This window comes from Chelonia mydas, chromosome 5 (genome assembly GCF_015237465.2).
Source record: "Chelonia mydas isolate rCheMyd1 chromosome 5, rCheMyd1.pri.v2, whole genome shotgun sequence".
In the NCBI taxonomy this organism is placed as follows: Eukaryota; Metazoa; Chordata; order Testudines; family Cheloniidae; genus Chelonia; species Chelonia mydas.
This window is the reverse complement of record NC_051245.2, coordinates 114,502,395-114,528,444: the sequence shown is the minus strand read 5'-3', so window position 1 is coordinate 114,528,444 and position 26,050 is coordinate 114,502,395. Positions and strand designations below refer to the sequence as shown.

Here is a 26,050-nt window from a genome sequence, read left to right as displayed (position 1 = left end):
CATGGCTCGGAAATGGCTGCTAAAGTGGCTGGGTCTTTCCCTCGCCTCACCCCTCCCCTTTACCCGCTGAGCGTTCCACCTGCTACCGTCTCACCCGCTATAGACCCGCACGCCAAAAGTTAGAAACAGGCAGGCGGCTTGCCACACACCCGTCCCAACCGACTTGACCCGGCAGGGTGGGCTAAGGCAGAGGCGGATCTCTTTGAGCTGCCTCGAAAGGGGGAGAACCTGCGGGAGGCGAAGCTGGGGGATGCTTGGGCGCCGCTATTCTAAGGGTTCCGGGGCTGCCTTGGACTTCAATGCAAAGTGCACCCGCGGCAGGAGGAGAAGCAGCGGCCGCAGCCGGCGCCGCGGTTCCTTTCCGCAGAAGTGGGTAGGGTAGGGTGGGGCGGAAGGGGTTAATAGCCGCCTGCCTTCCTCGAGCGTAGCGGGCGGTAATTGCCAGACCAGGCAGCAGCCTGAGAGAAGCCGGTGGGGCTCGCGGGGGGAAGGACTTCAGGTGCCTTGTTGCAGAGTCTGGTCATTCCCGCGGAGTCCTTGGTCGCTGGCTTGCTTTTGTGTGTGTGTGTGTGTGTGTGTGTGTGTGGGGTGCGTTTATCTTATTTTTCATTTATCCTCCCCTCCGCCCGCCTTTTTTTCTTGCTGCTGCTGCGGAACTTGCAGGTGTGCGCGTTACAGCCCTGGAAGGAGCAGCTCTCCCTGGGTCTCACCCCCCCCCCCCCCACACACACACCCCTCCCAGCCTCACCCTAGGGCTGGCGCTGCTTCTGCTCTTGCTGAAAGTTTCCTCCTTGGAAGGGCTCCCCTGAAAGGGCATTGGGAGAGCCCCTCGCCTGGGGACCGCCGTGCCCCCCCCCCCACACACACACACCGGGGCTGAGCGGTGGGGAAGGAAGAGCGAATCCTCAATTAAAGAAGAGGAGAAGGCAAGGCTGGGGGTGGTCCCCCCCTCCCCATTCGGTTCTGTCTGATCTAGCCAGTTGCTCTTGATTTTCTGTGAAGGGGAAAGAAGCGAATTTTAAATGCAAGCCAAGTTGTAAAGGAGGCGAGAGGGACCCGTCCGTGCTGCGGGTTGGCGCAGCCCTGGTAGCACTCGGACCTGCCAAGGTTTCTCGGCTGGTTTTGGTCCTGTCTCCTTTCACCCGAGGAGGGGAACTGTGGACTCGGAAGCAAGTCGGCGGTCTGCCTGCCACTGCGTCCCACCTCGTTTGTTTTAAGGACATGAAGGCTAATTAGGACAGCCTCAAGGTAAGTGAAGGAAGGGGAGGGGGGGACGACACCGTTGGGGTCCTTTTCTGCCATTTAGACAAGAAATAACTTGGGGGGGGGGGAAATAAATGCAATCAAATGAAATCGCCCCTCCCCGCTCTCATCCGCTCCCTGGCTGTTGGCAGATTTCTCTCTGCTCTTGCAATCAACGTTATTGTCATTCTAATTAGAAAGGATGTTGCAGGTGGCGACGAGGGATGGAGAAGTGTCTTGGCGTTGCACTTTTAGGTGCTTAATGACGACGGTGCAATCTTAATAGCAGGATTTCCGCCACCCCCATTTATTTGGCTCTCGGCATGTGTGGCTGGCAGCGAAGCCCCATCTCCTTATTGCCCTTAGGCAGCCACGCGCGTCGAGCAGACCTGCAAAGGGCAGGGTGGCGGGGAAGGGTGAGAGCCCACAGCGCACAAGGGCTGCACCTACACCCATCCGCCCGGCAGCCAGCGCCGGCGGGAGCTGTCCGAGGGATTCAGCCCCGGAGCCTTGCCCGGCTTGCTCTGCTCCCTTCCGCCGCTAGAGGCGCTTGGGGAGCGCTGTGGCCGCGGGGAGAGGACCCGACCGAGGCGCTGCGGAGCGCACCAGGGTCCGGCCGGCACCGGCCCCTGCTGGGGCGGGGACTGCGCGGCGGGGCTCCCACCGGGCGGTCCCCGCTGGCCGGAACCTCGGAGCCGCTGCCTCCCGCCCCGCTCCGCACGTGGGACCCTGCCGCTGCCCGGGAGAGCGGCTCAAACCTCTGCTCTGCTTCCTGGGCAGCATAGTCCGGGCTGAGGCTTCATTCCCTGCCCCCCCCCATTCTCCCTTCCTATCCCATTCCCCCTCACCCCTCCTCCACGTCTATACGTTTCCCCGGGTCTTGGCTTCTGTGGGGCCCACAGGAGGGATTGTCCTGTGCTGCCCTTTGCCTGGCAGGACGCAGATGACTGCAGGTGAGAGAGGGGAGGTGGGGTCGTGGGTTGTAACCTGGGCCTGAGGAAACCTCCACTGCCAGGTATTCTTGCCAAAAACACCGAGGCGCTCCATCCTGGAGGCTGGTGGACGGTGCAGGTTACCTGTTCACATTCCTGTTAACCCCCACCCATTGGGGTGCTGGTGGTGGGGAGGCGGAAAGGAGTTAAGGGAGAAGGGCAAAAACCTGTAGCGATAACCAAGGCAAATGGAGCTGGCTTCCGTTCCTCTTTCAATGAGAGCAGGAGCAAGTCCCCGATTGGGCTTTGATCTGATGCAGGTGTGTGGTGGTGTGTTTTATTTTATTTTATTTTAAAAAATTCTTTTTAACTGGCATAAAGGGGCTGCCACACCTGTGCCAAGTATGATGGGAAATGAGCCCCTAAGAGCCTGCATGTTTAATTACTTCTGAGTGCCGGTGGTGATCTGACACAACACTGCAGATTTTGCAGGGGTGGTATTTTAAGGAGGACCTCTCCAAATAGAAGTGCTGGAGCCTAGATCTTGCATGAAACAGGATGTTAATAAGACAAGCAAATAACCAATCCAGGGGCCATTATACCATCTATTAGTCTTGCTGAGTGCAAAGTTTAAATGTCAACATTTGGGAAATACTGTCTGGAGTAATATACACATCAGATGATCTTAAACATTTCTTTCCCAACTTTCTAAAGGACAGGACAGAGGAATCAGTGTGCTCTCACCATTATCATATGTGACTGTCAGATTTGACATACTATTCCAAATCCTTGCCATGTCAAAAATAAGATGACCCTTTTAACTTTTTTTAATAGTAAAAGGTCAAATATTTCCAAAATACATATCATTGTAAATTGGGAGGCTTGCCAGCAAAAGAGGGAGGTACATTAGAGGTTCATGGCTTTGACAAGAAAACTAAAAAGATGTGCATGGTTCATTAGGTTGAAACTACAATACCAAGCTACACACATGAAATAACTTAGTCATTTATCATTGAGAAAAGTAAACCAGGACTTGTAAAAAACACACACACACACACACACACACGTACAAAGCAGGTGAGGCTTAGGAACAAGTGTGTTCAACAGATGGCGAGAACCACAGTGTGAAATATTGCTAACAGGGTAGCCATTCTGTGGTAACTGTATGTTATGTGCCCTAGAAGTGAAGGCACTCCATGATCGTGCACAGACAAAAAAACACCATATCAAAGTTGCAGCAGAAGGAAGTAAATATTTTGCAAAGTTCATATGCCAAAACAGTTAGGCAATTTAAAAGGAACTGACTGCTCCCCAAAATCAAAACACAGGGTTCTATTAGAGATAACACCCATTCCAGGAGTGGGCATCCCTGTAAGTGAGTGGCTGCTGCATGGTCTATTCTGATAGAGAGTATGTGTAGGTGATATATCTATGAATGTTCTGACTCTTTCTGGTCGTTAAATATTAATTCAGAAATGATTCTCAACCTTCTCAATTTCTTACTTATTTAAAAGCTAAACATTCTGAAATTGGCTAAACTCTGCAGGTCTGTTACGTCTCTAATATAAGATGAACAAAGGTCATTGAACACTATATTTAACTTCTTTGAGATCTGGTCACTGATTAAGACTAACAACCAAGAAGACATAACAATCTGTGATAGGGCCACATGTGAGCTGTGTGTTTTGATATGAGCTGTGTGTTATGATAACCGATATTGCGCTGCATTTTTTTCCTAGACATTCTATAAAAGGGCTCTAGGTGGAAATGTTTTCCTGTGCAGTCGGAAGAGGAGGTGATGAAATACAAAGTACTGGAGAAGCTTGTCAGTGCCAGATAGCTATCTGTAAACTCTAAATTCATAATGGTAACGTAGTTATGAATAATACTGTACACTTTAATGTGATACAGTGAAGACTTAAGAGCAGATTAATTTTGATTTTCATAGTTTGTGAAATTATTCTCCTCTTCTAAAATCAAAAGATAAGGGGGGGGGGGGGGCGGGAAATGGGCTCAGAGACCTGATGATACATTTTAGAAATTCAACTCCTGTGCATGTTGGTACTTTGTAATTTTTTTTATTTTTTTGGTTGTTTTAGAAACATGGCATCTAGTTATTATGTGTGGACCTAAAAATCTAATGAATGTTGCTATTCATTGACAATGTGTGCTAGCAGAACATTTGTTTTTGACCGTGGCCTCTTGATATTTATTCCATGAGGCTATCTAGAAGACAGAGCCAAAGCCCATTGATTTCAGTAGGCTTGGTATCCGGCCATATGTTGTGTGATCAACTAGTTGTCAGTGAGCAGGTGCAATATCTTGTAACTTTGTTGGCAACATTTAAAAAAAAAAAATCAGATTTGGGCAAATGAAGTGGATCTGTTTCAGTGCAATGACACACATTGTTAATACTTCATTGATAATACAGTTCTCTTCCCAACAGGCCATTTGTGTTATGACACTAATTGTAATTTAGTGGGTTTTTAGCAGATCACATTAAATAAAGTATATTTCTCAACACACTTATCAGTTCAGATACAGTATGTATATTCAGGATATTTAAAAAATTGGTGTATCTTTTATAACTGCTAATTAATCATGGATGGACATTCCTATGTCATTAGTAGACTGATTTTTATTGAAGCCTGTATCTAATTATGAATTCTAATGGATTGGTTTTCTATTCTAAATGGTATGGTAACTGTTTTAACTATTTATTTTCCAATACTTTTTTCAGGTCAGCTATTTGGAATAAATCTTTGGGGTTTTATTATTTGTGTGTACTTCTTCTGAATTAGAAACAAGTACACACTTTTTCTGGAAGAACCAGTTAGACAAATGACTACTTAAAATCTATTAAAATAAATGTGGTGAACTTCAGAATAAATGAAGCTAAAATGGTTAATGCTATAGACACTTCTCAAGATTTGTTTCATGCAACGTAAAAGTCACATGATGATTTTATTCATAATAATACATTCTTTCTGTGTGTTAGTTCTTTTTAAAGAGCTATGCTTTGTAGTTTTCAAATTAAAAAAAAAACTAATCTAGGTTGCATACAACTTCATATGCATTCTGATCCCTGAGGATACTTCTATTTTCTTAGCTATTCAGTCAATATGTAAAAAAGACATAGAAGACCAAACTGTAAGTAGTGCTGTATAGTGACATTTCAGTGACCCAATTTCTGTTGGTGGAGTGTGTGTGTGTGTGTGTTTTCTTTCAGGAAACAGCATTTGAAATAATCTCGTGTGACTATTTGATGAAAGGGCTAATCTTTAATTCCCTTTGATGCTTAAAATAGACGTCACTATCTGTATATTGCAGAGGGTTTCATTCACATATGGATGTGCTGTTAGCTATTTCATTGTAGTGATTCTTAAAAAAGTTGTTGTGGGTCCAAACAATTATTTGATTAATAGACCTTACACTGGGAAGGGATTTACGGAGTGACTTTTTTTTAAGACCACTATTTTACGAAAATATAAATACCACATTGAAATGTAGATATTTTTATTATATAAGGTAAATTATTTTGTTCTTATTGTGAATGAAGCTTTAGTTGCTTTTTGTTGTAAATACTTGTTCCTTAATATACAGGAAAAATAGCCTTTTATTGTAGGATGCAAGAGACATTAAGTGGCATATATTCCCCAGACTTCAGGTGACATTATATTAATAAAGTGAAATTATATTTTCCCTAGTAAAATGAATGACTGAATAAGATGAGTATCTAGTTTTTCCATATCACTTGTTTATCGCCTGGTTCCTAGGAAAGAAAGTAAATTACTTTTAAGTTATAGAATTGATGTAACATAATATTCAGTTGTCTAAAGGGAGACTCTTTTTTGCTCTCAAACTCAACCAAATGCATGGTGTAACAGAAATGTATGTAAAAAACACTAACTTAATTTTCTCTTTTGTAGCCACACTAGTGAATTTGAAATAGTCTAAATTAGACTGTGAAGACCACAAATCCTTTTGTTCAGTCTCATTTTAATATAATGTTACTATGATTAACTGCAAGATGGATGTCTCACAGCCAGCATGAAGAGGCATAATTAGTATACAAACTGTATTGCTTCTATGTAGCAAGGAAGTAAATAAGTCTATTTACGTTAAATGCTTTTTAAACAAACAAGCCAACTCTCTATAAAAGTTGTTTTTAAAAATTACAACTTCTGAGCTTTGGGGTTTTTTTTTAACCATCTTCCAGCTGAATATATCTGGGTTTGAAATATTGCAAAGGGGTCATAGCAGAATCATAAGCGTTCTACAAAACATTATCTAATTTCTCTTAAACTTAGTCATCACAAATGAAGCTAACATACTGAGGAGGCTAGATAGTCCATGCAGTGCTGCGATGGTATGCTTAAAGGACATAACGAAGCTGGTGTCCAAGAAATTGCTCAGTTTTGGTTATAGAAATATAATAGCAAAGGAAAACAGACAGAATTATTTCAAACACACCAGGCTGCAGTTTTGAAAACCTTGGAATACATCACAGGCAAAAGTCCAATCTAACACCTGTTGAAGTCCATGCAGAGGCTCACATTGAGTACAATCGTTGGTAGTTGAGGTCCCAAATCCCTGCCTCTCAGAAAAAAAGTAGAAATTCACTTCAGCACTTTCCCTAGCAGCTGCCTTCTCTGACTGCCCTGTCGTGACTGAATCTTCATTGTGGGACCACACACACACACAGGAATGTTTCCCAATGTTCTTGTGCTCATTGATGGCCCTTTTATGTTTTGATGGGATGACCTTCCTTCGTCTGCCATTATGCATCTGCCTGCTGCATCTTCCTCCATTCTAGCTGCTAATTACTTTGTTCCTATTATATCATTCCCCTATTGTACTTTTCCCCTTTCTCTTATTCCTGATGAAATGGGATAGCATCATAGTGAATGGTGTTTAGAGTTGCGGTTATTCTGACACATTTTGAATTAGAGACTTGATGAAGTCCTGGTGAGATAGAAATACATGGTGGCCAATTCTGGGAGATGGACCTTGCTTTCTTCAGGCTGATCCAAGAGTGAATCCCAGTCAGGAAAAACTTAGCACTGCTACTGTTGTCCTCCGCTTTCCAAAATTTCCACCTCCTGCAAAACAGAAAGGCTTTAGTTCTTCCTTGACTCTGCAAGAACCACGGTTACGGTAATGTAAATAACTGTCGTTGGGGCAGTGATGAGAATGTGCCACACAAAGCAGAGAAAAGCAATGGAGAACTTGCCTAGGCTTTCTTTCTTTGGGAATGTCTAGCTGTTTTGAGTTTAGCTACTAATATGTGGTTATGGCAGTGAAGGGTGACTTTCCTCTCCCCTAAATATGAATAACCTTTTGAATTTACCGATTGCCTTCAACCCTCCCTGGACCTCCCTTTTCAAAGCCTTCGTCAAGAGGTGGACAATGGGGTGCTCTAAGGGCCTTATGCTGAATCCAGTGGGAAAAGGAGAAGGAGCGACTCCTGTCCCCAGGCTTTCCCCCCTCTTTTTCAAGGATACCCTTGCCTCATCCGCTGACTTGAACATAGAAGTGAAGTATAGCAGCTCCCCAGCCCCCTGCTGCTGATTTGTTTGGAGTAAAACATACTATTTAGTTTTAACAGGGAAGCATGGGGCGGGGCGGGGGGGAAGAGATTCTATTGCTCCCGCTGAACCGCCACCTCTCTCATCAGGCCCTGTCTTCTTTGGATCCCAGTGACCTGCTCTCTGTTCCTTGTCGCTTTCTGATACATGCTGTGTTAAAACAATTATCTAATGCATGTCTGCTTTATTATAGATTTAGAAAGCATGTTCATGAAGGAGGATTGGGGTTTGGGGGAATCTGCTTGTGAATGGAAGGGAGGGTGATGATCTATTTGAGGGAAGAGGGATATTTTTGGTTGGAAAATAAAGGGCTAGAGCCTCATCTGGTGTAAATAGTGTAGCTCCATCAAGGTCAGTGGAGCTACCCTGATTTGCCCCTGTTGAGAATTTAGCCCAATGTGTTTTGAACATGACTTTTGAAACGTTGAAGCTGGTGGCATTTTTAAAAGAAGCTTTTGCAGTGGCTGTATTTAGCTTTTGTATATTCATACTTGCTTTTGTGCCCATCTGATGGGAAATGCGTGGGCACATTGGTGGTCTTCTGACTTCAGTGGTTGCATGTAGTCTCCATTAGATTTGGAGAACCATTTGTCTATAAACATGTCATAACTAACTTAGAGGCTATGTTTTCCTCTTACAAGAACATACAGTATTACTATCAAGAGAACCTTACAGATTGATCTGAATTTTTGAAGGCATAGTGACTGTTTTGAAAATTCACCTTTCTTTAACATTATGGCGGTTGGGGGGATGTTTTAGGATTTTAGACCATCGCTCATGGCTTTCGGGTAGTTATTTCCCAATCATCCATGTTGGGAAGGGGCAGAGATTTGTAATTCAAGTATTTATATCCACTTTACTGTCATTCTCCTTCAAAAACGTTGTTGTCATCAGACTTTTTGGTAATTTGTTCTAACTGAAGCTGCTTACAGTCATTCTTTCAGGGACCTCACTTGCTATAAGGGCTATAACACTATAGGGAAAAGTGAAAACTCTATGAATGCACAGGCTTTGGCTTACAGTTAAGAACTATTTCTAAATTACAGACCTAATTCTGCTCCCAGTAAATTTGGAATATCACCGACTCTACTAGAGTCACTCCAGATTTATATTGGTCCGAGACCAGAGTTGTCATAATTGATCACAACAAACTTGGAAGGACATTAAACCTCCATACTTCAAGTCTTAAGCCAATCTCCAGTTATTGGGGACAATGATGAGACCTAGGGGGTGGGGATTACTCTTCTTCTGCCTATTGCGGAGTTCATACACCTTCCTTTGAAGCATCGGGTACTGGCCACTGTTGGGCAGGATACTGCACTAGATGGATCTTGGGTCTGATTCAGTATGGCAATGCTTATGTACCAGAATATGGCCCTAAGAAATGAATATGCTTTTGACAGATTTATTTAACCACTTTTAGATTAATAAAAAAATCCCTAATTTCTTTTCTAGGTCAGTTATTGTTTTTTTCCTAATTTTTGACTTTCTGCTTTAAATCTATTCACGGCATCTGAGTAAGAGCTGGCATCTGAGTAAGAGCTGAGCATATAAACAGAGTTGAAAATTGGTGAGCTTGGTGGTTTTGGTGTGTTGAATAAGGCGACGTAAGAAACCAGTCCCCAGGGTGGAAGCTGATGGACAGGAGATGGTGGCTGCAGCAGTGAAGTCAGTGAGAGTATCCGGCTTGTACCCAGTTTATTGCAAAGAGTGGAGAATGTAAAACTGCTTCCGATGTGTCTTAGGTATATCTGTATGTGTGTTGGGGAGGGATATATCTGTGCAAGGAACGTGAGACTTTTAAAGCCCGGATTAAAAAAACAACAACACGTGTGTCCAAGGTTAATAAACTTCTACAGATGATGCTCATCAGAATACTTCATAAATAGGTGCCATTAGGAACTAGTGTCATGACAGAAAGAGACCAATGAGGAGAAGAGGGACATCTTCACATGTGGTACTGGTCTTCCAATATATGTGGAAAAGGATGTGTTTTTCCTCATGTACTGTACAAGCACTTTTGAGAGAAGGGCAGCCACTTTTGATGTACTAAATAAGATGTATAGGTAAGGATTATAGTATTAGATGTGTGGTGGATATGGGTGCCTCAAGGTAATTTGCCTAAAAGGATGGGGATGTCAAACCTCATGAGATATGGAGGAAAATTATTCCTAGAGCTGGAACTGATTCTGTGGTTGTGGTGCTTGTCTCCCAATGATGCAAGGAACTGCAGGAAGATTGACTACAGCAATCTTTAGGAACAAGATTTAATTCAGTTCTCTGTTAGCAAGTCTTTGGAAATACTTAACTCCACACGCAGCCAGCCAGACTAGAGCAATTAACCATCCTCCATCTGTAAATGAAAAGATGGTATGGGGAGGAGGGTTGTAATTTTTTTTTAGAATAGAAGTGATAGCTTTCAACTTTTAATAAACAAAAAAAAATTCATTTGTTGTGACTGTTAATGCTAGGGGAAGGGGGAAATTGGAAAGTAATGAGGAGTGGTTAGATCAGATAGATAAATTCACTAGAGACAGAAGGAAAAAGTTAAACTCTCTCTATATAGTAATAGGTGAAGGTTATGATAACTTTGATTGCCCTTATTAGAGAGCCATGGTTCTGACTGATGAAGGTTTTACCACAGTATCTAAGAGAGATTTTGTCCTTTCCTTCTCTATCCCCATCCTCTACATTCAGAAAATCCTTTTCAGCCTCAAATTTTGCATTCTTAGTCCTATTCAGCTTTGGCAGTGAAAATGGTATTAGACAAGTTGTGAGGGAATCTGAGTGTATAAGGTGAGCAAAACATTCACTAAGGAGAGCAAAAGTAGTCCACCTACAGAGAATCAATGGGCCTGATTTTCATTTGCATTAAGGTCCTTTACCAGAGCAAGACAAAGGGACCTCAGTGTAACTGAGAATGAAGCTCAGTGGATCTGCTAAACAACCAGGCTATAAAGGAGATAAGTACATTGCAGAGAAGCTAAAATATCTTTGTCAGAATTTTCTCCATGCAGGATGATGGGGAAATAATTATCCTGGAATTGCTCTGTACAGGCAGTGAAGAGATAGCGATGCAACAACTGGAGAAATTAAATTGCAATAAATCATACAGAGTGAATGGCTTTCATCCAAAAATTCCAAAGGAAGTGAAGAACAAAATAGCTGAGCTACTAATAAAAATCTGTAATTCATCATTAAAAATGATGATGACGACTCCTGAGGGTGGCCAACAGAGTATCCATCTGTTAAAAAGCTGCTAAGGTTGAGGCTAGGAACTACCAGTGAGTATATTTTATTTCAGCACCTTGTAAATAACTGAATTTAAAAACCATTAGGGAAAATTTACAATGCATCAGGTGAGCATATGACAGGAGCATTTAGATGAAGATGAGGGGGAAAACTTGTAAAGCTTCTGAACATGGGCAGCAACTATCATAGGCTGAGGGAGGCTGTGCCTCTCCAAACAGCCTGGCATGGAGCCACCCATGCTCTGCTCCAAAGACCGTCTTCTGCAGATCCCCGTGCTCTGCCCTGGCCCAGTCTGACTGGGCTGGCCAACCTGCTGCAGGGCCTAGGCCTGCTGGCACTGGGGTCGTGCTGCCAGGCTGGCGCTTGGACTGCGCTTCCCAGCTGCCTGGGGCTGTGGGGCTGAGGGTGCTGCAGCTGTGCCACTTGGGGCACCAGGGCTGGGGGCCACGGTGTGGGTACTCTGGGCTCCTGCGGGGGATGGGTGGGAAGAAGGGGTGGGGTGGGGTGGGGTGCGGTGGGGCCTCAGGCAAAATGAGAGTGGTGGGGGCTAGCCTCTCTCAACAGCCGAGTCACTGGCCGCCTATGCTTCTGAATGTGGTTAATCATGCCTCTAGCCTGTTTGGACTTTGAAAAATATCACAATAGTATTCATAAAAGTGAACCAGTTGACATAAACTGAACTTTCAAATATTTAATGCTAGCATCCCCTCTTCCCGATTGATGAAAGCATTTAAGCACTGCTTAAATCCCATTGCCTTAAATGGGAGCGGAGTGTTTATTTAAATTTAAGCACATGCTTAAGTGCTTTATTAACTGGCCTCATAGGCTCTCCTGAGGCTATTGGGAAGCTTGGTAAGCACTGGGGACATGCTGTCAAGGATTAATAAATGCTTAAGACCTAGGAAGCAGAGTAGGGGAAAATGGTGTGTGGTTTTTTTGTTTTTGTTTTGTTTTTTGTTTTTCCTTCCATAATTGGAGATGGGGCACGGGGAAGCTTAATAGTGGAGAATCCCAAGGGATCAGTCCTCTAAATGATGATACTCTATATAGTAATGGATTCCAATGCTCATTTGCCAGCAACCTTCTTCTCTTCATTGAGATCCAGGGCTGGGATTCTGGAATACTGGTTTGTGAACGCCAGTGGTTTTATCTTCTGCTCTGGTTATAAAGTGCTTCAAGGCATTTTACTTTGTAGGTTGTAAGAAAGTCCTCACACTGCATATCTTTCAACAGGGAATACAATGGGAAGATATGTTACAACAGTTCTAGAGCTGAAAACTAGAGTAAATCATTTGAGCCTTTTTATTGGGAATGTTTAAGAGATTATTTCAACTGCACTTCTGCTCTTTGAATTGCTTATCAGTTTTTGTCCACTCTCCTCAAAACATACAAAGGTAGAAAAGAGAGGGTCTTTACAAATTAGTAGATAATTAAGGGAAGGACTTCCAACTAGAGGGAGATTGCTATGGAGTGTATAAATCCCACACTGGCCAACAAGGGGTTAAGTAGAGCCTGATAGCTCTGTTAGCCTTACCATGTTACACCTGGTGGGTGCTTCAGATTTGGAGGAATTAAAAGTTCCGTATAGCTGAAAGAGGGACACCGGGAGAGAGGTAGTTTGGAGTTTCTGCTCTGTAGGAAGACCCTGACAGGAACCAGGCAGAGTGAGAACTGAGAGAGAAGCTACAGAAGCAGAGTTGGCTCCTGTGGTGGGCCTTGAAAGAAGGGCAGGATTCCAGGGATGAAGCCCTGTGCTAGGGGTTCTGTACTAGACAAGAGAACTGGCGAGAACCTAAGATTGACTAAAATCTCAAGCCTGGGAGGGGCAGAAGGTGCTTACTCTGTTTTTGATGAGGGACTCCCAGGGGAAGTCCCGTGGGCCATGGAAGAAGAGTAAGATTGAGGCGAGGTGGAAGATGTTTGTTGCCATAATTTTGTCAGACATTATTTGTGTGGGACACTAATACGCTGGAAGGGGTGGAAATATAGTCTGACCCAGCCAGAGGCCCAAGTCACCATTGTCCCATACCACAAGTACTGAGAGGAGGAGGAGGAGAGGCAGAATGGTTGAAATGCCAAAAGGGTGCAGTCCGGGGCAGAAGCAACTAATATGTTTGTGTACCAGTGCAAGGCACCTGGGTAACAAAATGGAGGAACTAGAACTACTGATGCAGGGAAGTGAAAGCAGATATTATAGGGATAATCGAAACCTTGTGGAATAGTAGTCATGACTGGACTACAGGTATTGAACTGTATGTGCTGTACAGGAAAGACAAAAATAAAGACCAGATAAAGGTGGTGGAGTAGCATTATTTATTAATGATGAGGTAGACAGTGAAGAAACTAAAAATAATGGAATGGACAAAACAGTGTTTTGGGCCAAAATCACTTTGGGGAAGACCGTTACCACAGGCTCCCCTGGGATAGTTCTTGGGGTATGCTACAGGATCTGATCTGGATATGGATAGAGACCTCTAATGCTTTTAATGAAATAAATATTACCGGGAATTGTGTGATTATGGGAGACTTTACCTTTCCAGATATAGATTGTAGGGAAAGTGCTACTAATAATAGTTCAATTTAAACTCTTTGTTTTATAAAGAAAGGAGGCGCGGGGGGGGGGGGAGGCGGAGGCGGAGGCGGTGGTCTGTGAAACCTCAGGCATATTAGTTTGACCTCAATTGTAAGTAAGGTCTTTGAACAAATTTTGAAAAAGTGGTTAAGGACATAGAGGTAAACAGTAATTGGGATAAAAGACAACATGGTTTTACAAAAGATAGATGATGCTAGACTAACCTGAACTCTTTCTTTATGAAGATAACTGATTTTTCAGGCAAAGGAAATGCAGTAGATCTAATCTACCTGGATCCAAGTAAGGCATTTGATACAGTTCCAATATAGGAAATTATTAGAAGATGGGGATTAATATGAGAATTGAAAAGTGGATTAAAGAGGAGACTACAATGGGTCATATTGTAACGTGAACTGTCAGGCTGGAGGGAGGTTACTAGTGGAGTGCCTCAGGGATCAGTCTTGGGACCAATCTTATTTAGCATTTTTATTAATGACCTCAGCACATAAAGTGGGAGTGTACTAATAAAATTTTGTGGGTGACACAAAGTTGGGAGGTATTGCCAATATGGAGGAGGACTGGACTATCATACAAGATCTGGATGACCTTGAAAACTGGAGTAATAGAAATGTGGTGAAATTTAATTTAATAGTGCAAGACCATGTACTTAAGGACTCGCAACAAGGACTTTTGCTGTAAGCTTGGGATGTATCCACTGGAAGCGACAGAGGATAAAAAAGACCCAGAGTCGTTGATCACATGACTCAGCTGCCAATGTGATGCAGCTGTGGAAAAAAAACTGATGCAATCCTAGGATGCATCAGGCGAGGTATTTCGAGTAGAGATGGGAAGCGTTAGTACTGTTATACAAGGCACTGGTGAGACCTCATCTGGAATACTGTGTGCAGTTCTGGTGACCCACATTTAAGTAAGAGGAATTGAAACTGGAACAGGTGCAGAGAAGGGCTATGAGGATGATCAGAGAAATGGAAAACCTACTTCATGAGAGGTGACTAGTTTAGCATAACCAAAAGAAGGCTGAGGGGAAGATATGATTGCTCTCTGTAAATATATCAGGGGATAAATACTAGGCATGGAGAGCAGTTATTTACATTAAGCACCAGTGTGGACACAAGAATGTGTGGATATAAATTGGCCATCACAAGTTTAGGCTTGAACTTAGTAAAGGTTTCTAACCATCAGAGGAGCGAAGTTCTGGAACGGCCTTCGAAGGGGAGCAGTGGGGGCAGAAAACCTAACTGGCTTCACAACTGAGCTTGATACATTTATGGAGGAGATGGTGTGATGAGACGGACTCCAGTGGCATGTAGCCGATCTATGACTGCTAGTAGCAAATATTCCCACACAGGCTGGTGATGGGACACTAGATGGGGAAGGCTCTGCGTTATTACAAAAGATTCTTTCCCAGGTGTGTGGCTAGTGGGTCTTGCCAAAGTGCTTCGCATCCAACTGACTGCCACATTTGGGGTCAAGAAGGAATTTCCCCTGGGTCAGATTAGCAGAGAGCCTGGGGTTTTTTCACCTTCCTCTGCAGCATGAGGCACTGGTCACTTGCAGGTTTAAATTAGTGTAAATGGTGGAGTCTCTGTAACTTGAAGTCTTTAAATTGTGATTTGAGGACTTTCATAACTCATAAGTGCATTTAAAATTTTAGATTTGTTTCATCAGAAAACATTTTAGCTGTTGAATTTCTAAATTATTTTTTGAGATGAAGACTTCAAAAGATCTCGGAAGGGCTCTTAATATTGTGAATTGTCTCATGTTTCTTTCCACACTGCCAACACACCAGCATGCTTTAGCGCAATCCCAGCCAGACTGTTGCAGTACTCCACTGTTCTCCTTTAGCCCGTAATCCTTCTCTGACATGCTCCCTACGCTGGTTCTGAACTTCCCAAGGATTCTCCCCTACAGTGGGGAGAATGCTATGCAGCCAGTTAAACTGGCTTTAAGGCAGCTTTGCCCAAAGGAGCCTGGATGGAGGGTTAGGATCTGTCCCTGTCTCTGTAGCTAACTTGATTATCTTGTTTGAGAGCTTCTAGCTGTTACTTGCACCAGTCACAATCTGATAAGGTTCTGTTTTTCTACTGCTGTATAGAGAATGTTGTAAACATAACTAGAACATATCTAGTATTGACCCTTTCTCTTTTTTTGTAGCTCACGCAGCTATGTCAGTTCTTGAGATGAGTTATCTGAAAATAGAGCCTAGCACAGTGATGGCTGTTGAATTAAGCATACTGCTAAGTATTTGAAATTATGTAGGCAAATGCTATCAGAATTAATCCTTTACAGCCCTATTCTGAAGTCTTTATTCATGTAAAATGCACAATAAAGTCATTTGATTTATTCACTTCTGTTGAGTTATTCATCCATAATGAATTCAGCTTTCCTTACTTGCTATGAGTAAATAGGCTTCATACAGGGAATTTAACAGGAGTTGGAGGATTACACACCGCACCTCCAACTCACAGGCAGATCCCAAGAATGCAACACCGTCTCATCCGTGGCTACTATTCTTGCCTCTAAACATTGCCCTTCCACAATCCTTGTGCAGGGAAGGCAGCCTTCGCCCACTGGATCCACTTAACCTTTACTATGTTAATCCAAGATGCAGAAAACTTACATATAGGTGAGTGAGATCTCTTGATTTGGTGCACAGACTCGAAGCCCCTAGAGAGCATCACAGATCTGCTTTGTGTTCCTGACTCCTGGATTTTACAGTGACATGTGACACCTCACTGAAAAATGTGCCATTTACATGATAACAAACAGCAGCCTATTAACTATGAGTGAATTAAGCTATTGCGTGCAGTTTATTTCAGCTAGCATTTGGGATATACTGAGACTGTGCATTATTATTTTAATTGTATGTATTTACATAGCACCCAAAGGGTAGTTAGCACTTCATAGATGAATAAGAATACAAGGTCCTTGCTTTGGAAATCTTAGCATCTTAATAAACGGGGCATGGCAAGTGACAAAAATATTTTATTAGCATGGGACTGGGAAGTGATCTACAACAGGGATCTTATTAATGCCATATTTGTGTTTTCTTGAACTGTTATGGTTGGTTGGTTAGCACATATTGGTGGGGGATGCTACATTTCACAGACGACTTGGAAAAATGGAAATCTACTGTGTTTCAGTTCATTAGTTGTAGATAAGGGTTGGCAAGTAACTGGTATGTGTCTGAACCCCTCCACTTTTAGTTGAGTCATTGTCCATTTTCATTCTCTTCAAGCACAGGGGGTAGGAGGAAAGTAGAAAGCAGTATATAAATTAAGTTATGGCACAGCTAGCAAGGTATGTTGCATAGTATGTTTGTACAAAGGTAGGTTTTTTGTTTTGTTTCTAGTTTTAAGTGGATCAGAAAACTTTGGGATTCAACTGATACAGACTTCTTTTTTTAAAAATCAGTTATTTATAATCTCCTTTTCAGCTAATCCCAAATATGAGTCAAAAGTTTGGCTATTGACTGAGACAAGGCTCTGATCAAAGTTTCATGAAAGAAACATTGCATTTTTGCAAATACCTGCCAAGTGACACCTGTCTGGAATTATGTATGAGGGTTATTAGATGCTGTGGTGCTGGGTGCTGCAGAAATACCTAAGACAAATAACTAGATTTGTGTGCACCTCATTGGAAGCACTTATAAGGCAAACAGGTTGCACACAAATAAATAGGAACACATCAGAGATTGCCATCACCTAGCAGACTACAACCTGCATTCCATAATGCATGTGGCTGCCTCACAGATAAAGCCAGACACCCAAAAGTCAATTTTGAAGAGCTTTCTCTTCTATCTTCCTTTTCCCATAGCCCTCAAAGTATGTTTTATTTTGCGGTGTGTTTTTTAAAGTGCTGGATACAGTCCATGTAAAAGACTTTCAAAAACCAAACAAACACTGTATACATTGTATGAAATTTACATATGCAAATTAGACATTGCCATCTGGCTCCTGGAAAGTTAGTACAATTCATAGTTTTGCACAGGTTGTTTGATTGAGAAAGCACAGTAGTTTACCAGATATTTAGTATGTTGTAAAACATGTTAAGGACCTCTGATGAAGTTTACATTCAAAATGAACACAACTGTGTGCCTTCATTGTGCTTTAAAATAGGGCTGTCAATTAATGGCGATTAACTCAAAAAAATTAATCATGATTAATCATACTGTTAAACAATAGAATACAAACTGAAACTTATTAAATATTTGGGGTGTTTTTCTATATTTTCAAATACAGATTTCAATCACAACACAGAACACAAAGTGTACAGTGTTCACTTTATATTTTTGATTACCAATATTTGCATTGTAAAAATGATAAAAGAAATAGTATTTTTCAGTTCACCTCCTACAAGTACTGTAGTGTAATCTCTTTATCATGAAAGTGCAACTGCACTCAAAGCAATGTAAAACTTCAGAGCCTACAAGTCTACTCAGTCCTGCTTTTTGTTCAGTCAATTGCTAAGAGAAACAAGTTTGTTTACATATATGGGAGATAATGTTGCCCACTTATTAATAACAATGTTACCTGAAAGTGAGAACAGGTGTTCACGTTGCACTGTTATAGCTGGGGTCGCAAGATATTTATGTGCCAGATGCACTAAAGATTCATATGCCTCTTCATGCTTCGGCCATTGTTCTAGAGGGCATGCTTCCATGATGATGACACTTTGTTTAAAAATAATGCATTAATTAAACGTGTGACTGAACTCTTTAGGGGAGAATTGTATGCTTCCTGCTCTGTTTTACCTGCATTCTGTCATATATTTCATGTTATAGCAGTCTCGGATGATGACCCAGCACATGTTCGTTTTAAGAACACTTTCACTGCAAATTTGACAAAATACAAAGAAGACACCAATGTGAAATTTCTAGAAATAGCTACAGCACTCGACCCAAGATTTAAGAATCGGATGTGCCATCCAAAATCTGAGAGGGCTGAGATGTGGAGCATACTTTTAGAAGTCTTAAAAGAGCAACACTCTGATGCAGAAACTACAGAACCCAAACCACCAAAAAAGAACATGCATCAGTCCACACTGCTTTGCTTTGGATTGTTATTGAGCAGAACCCGTCATCAGCATGGATGCATGTCCTCTGGAATGGTGGCTGAAGCATCAAGGGACATATCAATCTTCAATGCAACTGGCATGTGAATATCTTACGATGCTAGCGACAACAGTGCCATGCAAATGCCTGTTCTCACTTTCAGGCGGCATTGTAAACAAGAAGCAGGCAGCATTATCTTCTACAAGTGTAAACAAACTTGTCTGTCTGAGTGACTGTCTGAACAAGAAGTAGGACTGATTGGACTTGTAGGCTCTAAAGTTTTACATTGTTTTCTTTTCGAATGCAGGTTGTTTTTGTACATAATTCTACATTTGTAAGTTCAACTTTCATGATAAAGAGATTGCACTACAGTACTCAAGTGAATTGAAATATACTATTTCTTTTTGTTTTTTACAGTGAAAATATTTGTTATAAAAATAAATATAAAATGAGCACTATACACTTTGTGTTCTGTGTTGTAATTGAAATTGATATATTTGAAAATGATGAAAAACATCCAAAAATATTTAAATAAATGGTATTCTATTATTATTTTACAGCACAATTAATCACAACTATTTAATCGTGTGAATAATCACGATTAACTTTTTTAAGCACTTAACAGCCCTACTTTAAAGTACGCCAATTTAAAAAACCCACAAACTTAAAAAGTGCTAACTGACTTGAGAACCTAAGATCCATAGAAAGATAAGAGGTTCTTAAATAGCTTAGGCCTTTTTGAAGTTTTTGCCCTATAGCTGTGTATTTGCACATGCAAATGAGCAGTTACCCAGCTAGGAAATTGACGTATTATTGACTTATAATAATTTTCAAGCACAACTGCCAAAACAGTGCAGGCAAATTAGGTGCACAATTGTATCTGTATTTTTTTTAACACACACACACACACACACACCTTTTTGAAACGCAGACCTCTGTAATTTACAGTTATAGGGTAAAATCTTGGAATTACTTCAAGTGGACAACAATTCTCACCTATTACTTTTCTTCCATAGTCCGATGGCTTTTTTTAAAAAAAAAAAAAAAAAAAAAAAAGATTTTCACAACAGGTGCAAACAAACTGTCTGTACACACAAGAAATTTTGTTTACTAGTCACTTTCTCATGTTTGCTGCACTTGTGCTTGGGTAAGTACACAATTCCTTTGTCTAATTTCCTAACAAAACACTAGACACTGTGTTAGCATACCAGCAGGGAGGTTTTCTTGTAGCTGCTGCTAACAGAGGAGAGTAATCGGTTAACTCCATTGTTTCCTTTTGCTTTCTCCTGCAGTATTACAATGCTATGTTTAACATTAGACTTTCTGATGTCACAAATGCAGTACTATGGATTAGAATCCTTCTTTCTCTACTTGTTTCTTCAGGACATGGGAAAATTAACTCCCAAAGCTCTTCAGTAATTACTATGTAGCTTAATAATGGAAGGTAAGTATGATGTATTCCATTAAATCTGCTACATTTTGAAACCTTCTCCCCTAATGTGAATGCTCAACTATCCCTAAACACTGTATATATGAAGTATAAACACTATTGCAATGATTCTGCTCACAACTTGTTACTAAACGCAAATGTTTTGTTTCCAAATGTAAGATGGGCATGAAGATCAAGATGCACTATGAAATCTTTGTATTTTTATGGTGGGAGTCACTAGATGGCACTGTTTTTTATTTTTTTATTTTTAAAAAATATATATTCTAGTTTACATGTTGCTTTTCTTAACATGTGAGCTCTCTTTGAAGAAATGCTTCTTTGTTGTTAGTTTTGTGATTAAGAATCTTTTTGCGGGAGCTGTGGCAAACAGCAAGGGAGTTTGCTCTACTTCTAACTCTGTAGAGTCAGGATGGTTCCCTGGGAAACAGGCATTCCTGTCTGGGCTGAGACTAATGAAGGGGAGAATGCATTCGGACTGTATCTCACCATCTCTGTTTCAGGACTGGTCCATACAGTGTAAAATAAACAAGTTGCACAAAGAACACACTCTGTTTTGTATGTCACTGACTTCCCCTTCAATAGGAAGCTGACCTGAAAGACCCAAGCATCTCCTAGGGCTTGGCAGAGGGGCAACAATATTGTGAGTTTACCAGCTTGCAATTCTAGCCTGCATGAGTCTTAAGCCTAGTTAAGTGAATCACGCAAAAGAACTGCACAAGATTGTGCCCAGCACGTAGCGGGTGAGCAGAAGGATACGAGAAGTCTTCTTTCATCCTTGTGCCTTGAAGAGAGGGGGCCAAGCAGACTCGGAGCACAAGGACTATGCAGCACTAGGGTTGTCCATGGCAATGACCTTCCAAAATGAGGAAAAGGGGGATTGCCATGGTTTCCATACTGCATACTTTCAAAATCTGATGTGCCGGCCTTGAGTCACAATGCCTGTCTGGAGCTGCTGCTGCTGCTGTGCAGTGCTTTCTACAGAGGGCAGAGACTTACAGCTCTTAATGTTTTTGATTTGTCGTCTTCTCCCCTCCCTCCCCCCCCCCCCCCGTTGAGTTTTTATTTATTTTTTTTTGTTTAATATAGTGGCGCTCGGCACATTGAGTTCTCCAACCCTGGCTGGTACCTGGTTTATGTGAAGAATTCTAGAACAGTTGTCTAATAGCTGCACATAAATGGAATTGGTTTGTGCTTTTCAGTAAAAGCAAAGTCTCTGGAGTGTCTTTTCACCCTGTAGACTGGAAATGTTAGAAGGCTTCCTTCTACCAGGAATTGGCTGAGGTTCTGTTACATCAGCTCACTGTGTGATATTGACATTGTGATACCCTTTGGGTTAATCTCTAGGGCAGGTGGCAGTAATTGCCGGCAATAAGGATTACCCTGCTGTGGCATCTTGAATCATTAAGGAGTAAGGTAGTCTTTTAAAGTCTTTCATTTGAAAACAGTATTTTTTGAAAAATATCTGTGCTAAATTCCATCAGATTTAGATGGAATATCCTTTAAATTCGACCCTTTGGAATTACAGTACTGGATGAAATGATGCATGATATTTTGGCCCTTACTTGAAGGACAAGGAATTTTACAGTCTGGTTTAGAGCGCAAATTAAAGTTGTGCAATATGAATGTATGGGAGGTAATATAAAGATCAGTCTGATTTATAAAAGGAAAACCTTTTGCTAGCAGTTGAGATATTTAACTAATTGTTATGAGAGCATATAGCTACTAGTCTCTATTAGTTCTCCAAAGCACCTCTTTATCTCTTTTTCTGTGTCCCTGCCACCACTGGAGGCTGGCACAGAAAGACAATGTTCTTTTTAGCCATAGCTTTACAGGGCATATTTTTAGAAGGCAAAACTCTAATTCTTTGAGAGAAAATATTTACTGATGTTGTTGATGAATTAATTTGCCAACATAGACTTTGTGCTTTCCTTTTTTAAGGATAAATTGAAATGTAAAGTAATAATTGTATTTATATTACTTACTAAGCTTGACGCTCCATGTTTCATTATACAATTATTTTATCTGGTTACTGTTGTAAAATTACTTTTTTTGAAATAATCTGCAAACCTATCACTGACGATCGTGATTTGCTTTAGTGTGGGCTGGAAGAAAATATTTTTTTCGGAGAGCACTGATGGGCAATTTCTGGTCCTTCCCAAGGGATGTCCTGTATTGGGTTCTGCAGAGTTCCATCTCATTGCTCATGTTCAATTTAACATGAGGCTTCTGAAAAAATGGTGGGATACTTCTGGTTGTATTCTCATTAGCATGCTGCTGATGCTTTGCTCGGTGTCCTTTTCATCATTACATCCAAATTAAACCTGAGCGATAGATGATATAGACCGAAGTGAAGCTAAAGAAGGAGGCTGAGGAATCGTCTGCAAGAGTTGTTGAGGTTGTACGTCACCCTTCTGCTAAAGTAGTGCACAATTTAGCTAGGAGTTTGCCACTGCTGCACTTTGGGGAAGAGTAGTCGTGCACCCCTCTTAAGAGCTCACAACAGCGTGCTTTTTGTTCAGGACTGCCATTGAAAACTATACAGAAGATCTGACTGGGGCAGAATGTTGATGCCTACTCTTGAGCTGAGTAGGCCTCTGTGAGCATGTCATGCCAGTTCTCAGAAAATCTGTAAAGCAAGTGAATGGACTGTGACCCAGTTATCCAAGAGACCATCTCTATTATGTGTCAATGGTAAGGAATTACAGAAAGAGTTGCTTTCTAACACTCAACAAAGAACTTAACTAGCTTAGGGAAAACATGGTTATCTCTAAAAGCTTCTCTGCTTGACTGTAGAGATTCTGCCAAAAATCTTTCCCCAATTCTCTTTCTGGCCTCCCTTTCTGCTACAAATTTAAAAAACTCTCTCGTGTACCCCATACTCCATTGTGGCAGCTGAGTATAGTTGTGACACTCTCTTGCACTCAGCTGCTGGGTTAAAACTCTCTGAAGCTGCTGACAGGCCTCTCTCCTTTGAGGGCCTTCTCATCACCAAGATCAGTGAATTCTAAAGCTAGAGGCCAAGATGTTGAGGATATAAGGCTTGCCTTGCCTCCCCTCCCGAGAACTTGGTTCACTGTTTTTGATTTATTTAGTATTTATTTTTTGTTTAATTGGTTTTAGATACTGATCTAGGTTGTGTCTTAAGCTGTTTGTTTGGGAAACAGTGAATATCTTCCACAACAGATTTTTAATGTCTTTGTCAAAAAATTCCATCAAAAATACCAAAATTAAAATAAAAAAAGGTGACTAGCTGTACTTGTTTGATACTAAAGCATTTGTTCCTGGGGCCAGGGGGGCAAACTGATAGTTTTACAGTCATAATTTGTTAGAGGCAGAGTGCATGTAATTAATTACATTTTAAAATGTTAGTATATGACATGCTTAGAAGGTCTATATGTGGTAAGTAATATAAAATTATTGTGTGTGCAGCAGTTGCTGTTAAAACAACAAATGCTGTTTGCAAGTAAGGTTTTCGTGATATTATAGAGAATGTAAGATATATTTCCCAAGGACAGAAAATCCTGCAGGATCATGTTAATTAGGCTAAAAGTAAATATTTCAGTGGTGACCACTGTAACAGGGCAAATAGCTTGGTGCAAACTATAGGCAGATTTGGGAAATTGCCTGCAGATGTTTGATGGCCTATGGAGTATGAGTTGCACCATATCTTAAAGCTCATTCCTGATGAGTTTATGCTTACTAAATAGCATAAACCCACATGTCATATGAATGTGCTTTAATCAACTTTCATGTATTAAAAACAGGTAAAATTCTCCAATCCACTGCCTGCAGAGTTCAATGTATTCAGTCATTTCTTAGTGAATTCCTGGAAGGAGAGGGAGGCACACTTAGGACTGGAAGCTGTAACATAACTAGCAAAAGATAATTTAACCTCCAAACCCAAGGGGCAAATTCTTCTCAGCAAGGATTTGAGAATCAAGGCCCCAATTCAGCAGTTGACTTAAACATGTGCTTAATTGCTTCACTGAATTGGAGCTGGAGGGCCTGATACAAAGGCCATTGAGGCATATCCTCTGCTGATTAAAATAGTCATTTATATTGTTAGCTAAGGATCTGCTCTCATTAAATCAATCGGAGTCTCTCCATTGACTTCAGTGGGCTTTGGGTCACACCACTGATGCAAAAGAAAAGGGGACATTTAGTGTTCGAAAATAGCTAGTTACAGGAAAGGGCAGTTTTTCTAGCTGTTCACCCTCTTCTTCAATCTTCAAATCACTGATTTTTCTCTCGTATCATGCAGCTCCCATTTCTAGATCTGCTTAGATTTCATTCCCTGATCTCTACAGACTTCTCTGGCTGCAGGTTATTCCTTTCTCTGCTTAAACTGTCTAATTGTTGCAAATCTCTTGTAGGTCAAAATGCACTCTTATGGCATTATTTTCAAGGGAAGTATACACTATTATGTAATAATCTTCACTAATACAAAATTAAACTTAGCTGATCAGTATTGTAGGATTCCTAACGTTCTGCCGTGACCATTGTGAGAAAGCACACATTCAGCCTCTTGTTTTAGACATTTGTTTCTTTCCTGGGCTTCAATTTTTATTTTTCAATACTCTCATCAAATAGAAAGGTCAAATGTAGTGCTTACTACAAAATGCTGATCTTGGAAAACTCTTCTGTCTGTGCCACAGACCTCTGCAAACGGTGTTGATTCGGAAAACTGTTGTGCCAGTAGAATTTCACTCTTTTGTTCAACAGAGTTTTTGATTCAGTATGAAGCATGCCAGCTGGCAAAGGTGACTGTCATCTGTGCCCAAAAGAGACAAAAAATAAATGGGCTAGATTCATCATTTGTTTTGAAGTGGCCTAGCTCCATTCACCTCCATTGATGTCCGTGGAGAAATGCTAATTTACACCAGCTAAGAATCTGACTTGTAGTACTCAGAACCCAGCTCTTTCAGGTTAGCTCCAAATATGAGCAAACAAAAGTCAAAACTGAAGGGAATTCCCTGCATAAACACTTCTTAGTTTTACAGGGAAATAAGACTGTAGATCACTTTTTGTCAATGTTGCTTTAAGGACTTCTTAGATATATGAAATAGAAGTGTATTTTCTTGATTACTGTTCTTATTTTCTGCCCATCGGGTATGTTCTCTATACTGGTTTTATTCTCATAGGAGCTAGGCGCCTACAGATTTCATTGACCTTTAGCACTTCTAAAAACCAAATCATTTAATTGGAAATATAATTTATAGGTTGGATTGTTAGTACCACCTACTATTACTGACACATCACATTATAAAACTGGCAAAGTTATGAGCAACTGAAGACAAACTGTAAGCATTTAAGCCAAAATTTTCCATGCTGAGTATCTGCCTCTGACTGAATGTTTGTGGAAAATTTCAGTCAAAATAGTTCAGCTGTTTTTCATGAATGAGGCTAGGAAAAATAGAGCTTTTCTTCCCTGTGTTTAAAAAAAAAAAACCCCCACCCTACTCTGTTGCCCTTTTCTTTCAGAAGATCTGTGCTTTGGAACAGGGACTTGAAATTTGTGTGTATATGTGTGTGGGGATCGGTTGGCCTCTGTGGCAGGCCTTTTGCTGTACCTTTGAAAATCCACCCAAATTTGGCCAAGTTCTAAGTCTTCGACAAATCACAGTTCCCATGGGCTCAGTAGACAATCTAGATTTTAGCAGCTAAGTTCCCTGATTGCTCAGCCCCCGGATAGAATCAGTATTTCCCTGGAATTGCAATAACTGCTGCTGGCTGGGCACTGGAACTGAGAACGGGGAGTCTTTCTCATGTTCGAATTGCTCCCACTGATGGCACCCATGCAGTGGGAAGGAGGAGGAAGCTAGCTGATCCAAATGCAGAATGGACAACAGCTGGACCTGAAGGGGAGGGCTTGAGGGAGTATATTGGTACTAGAAGCCTGGGGATAAAGACTGAAACTGGGAACTGGTGAAGTCAGGAGGG

General features: G+C 41.4%; 1 protein-coding gene across 1 annotated transcript in view; it reads left to right on the top strand.

The window, feature by feature from the left end:
- Positions 1-233: 233 nt before the first annotated feature.
- The window catches only part of LINGO2 (leucine rich repeat and Ig domain containing 2), a 735,010-nt gene continuing 709,193 nt past the window's right edge, over positions 234-26,050 (top strand). Inside the window, exon 1 of the mRNA XM_007065426.3 lies at positions 234-1,248. The gene's annotated coding sequence lies outside the window, so the exon portion shown is untranslated. The remainder of the gene's footprint in view (positions 1,249-26,050) is intronic.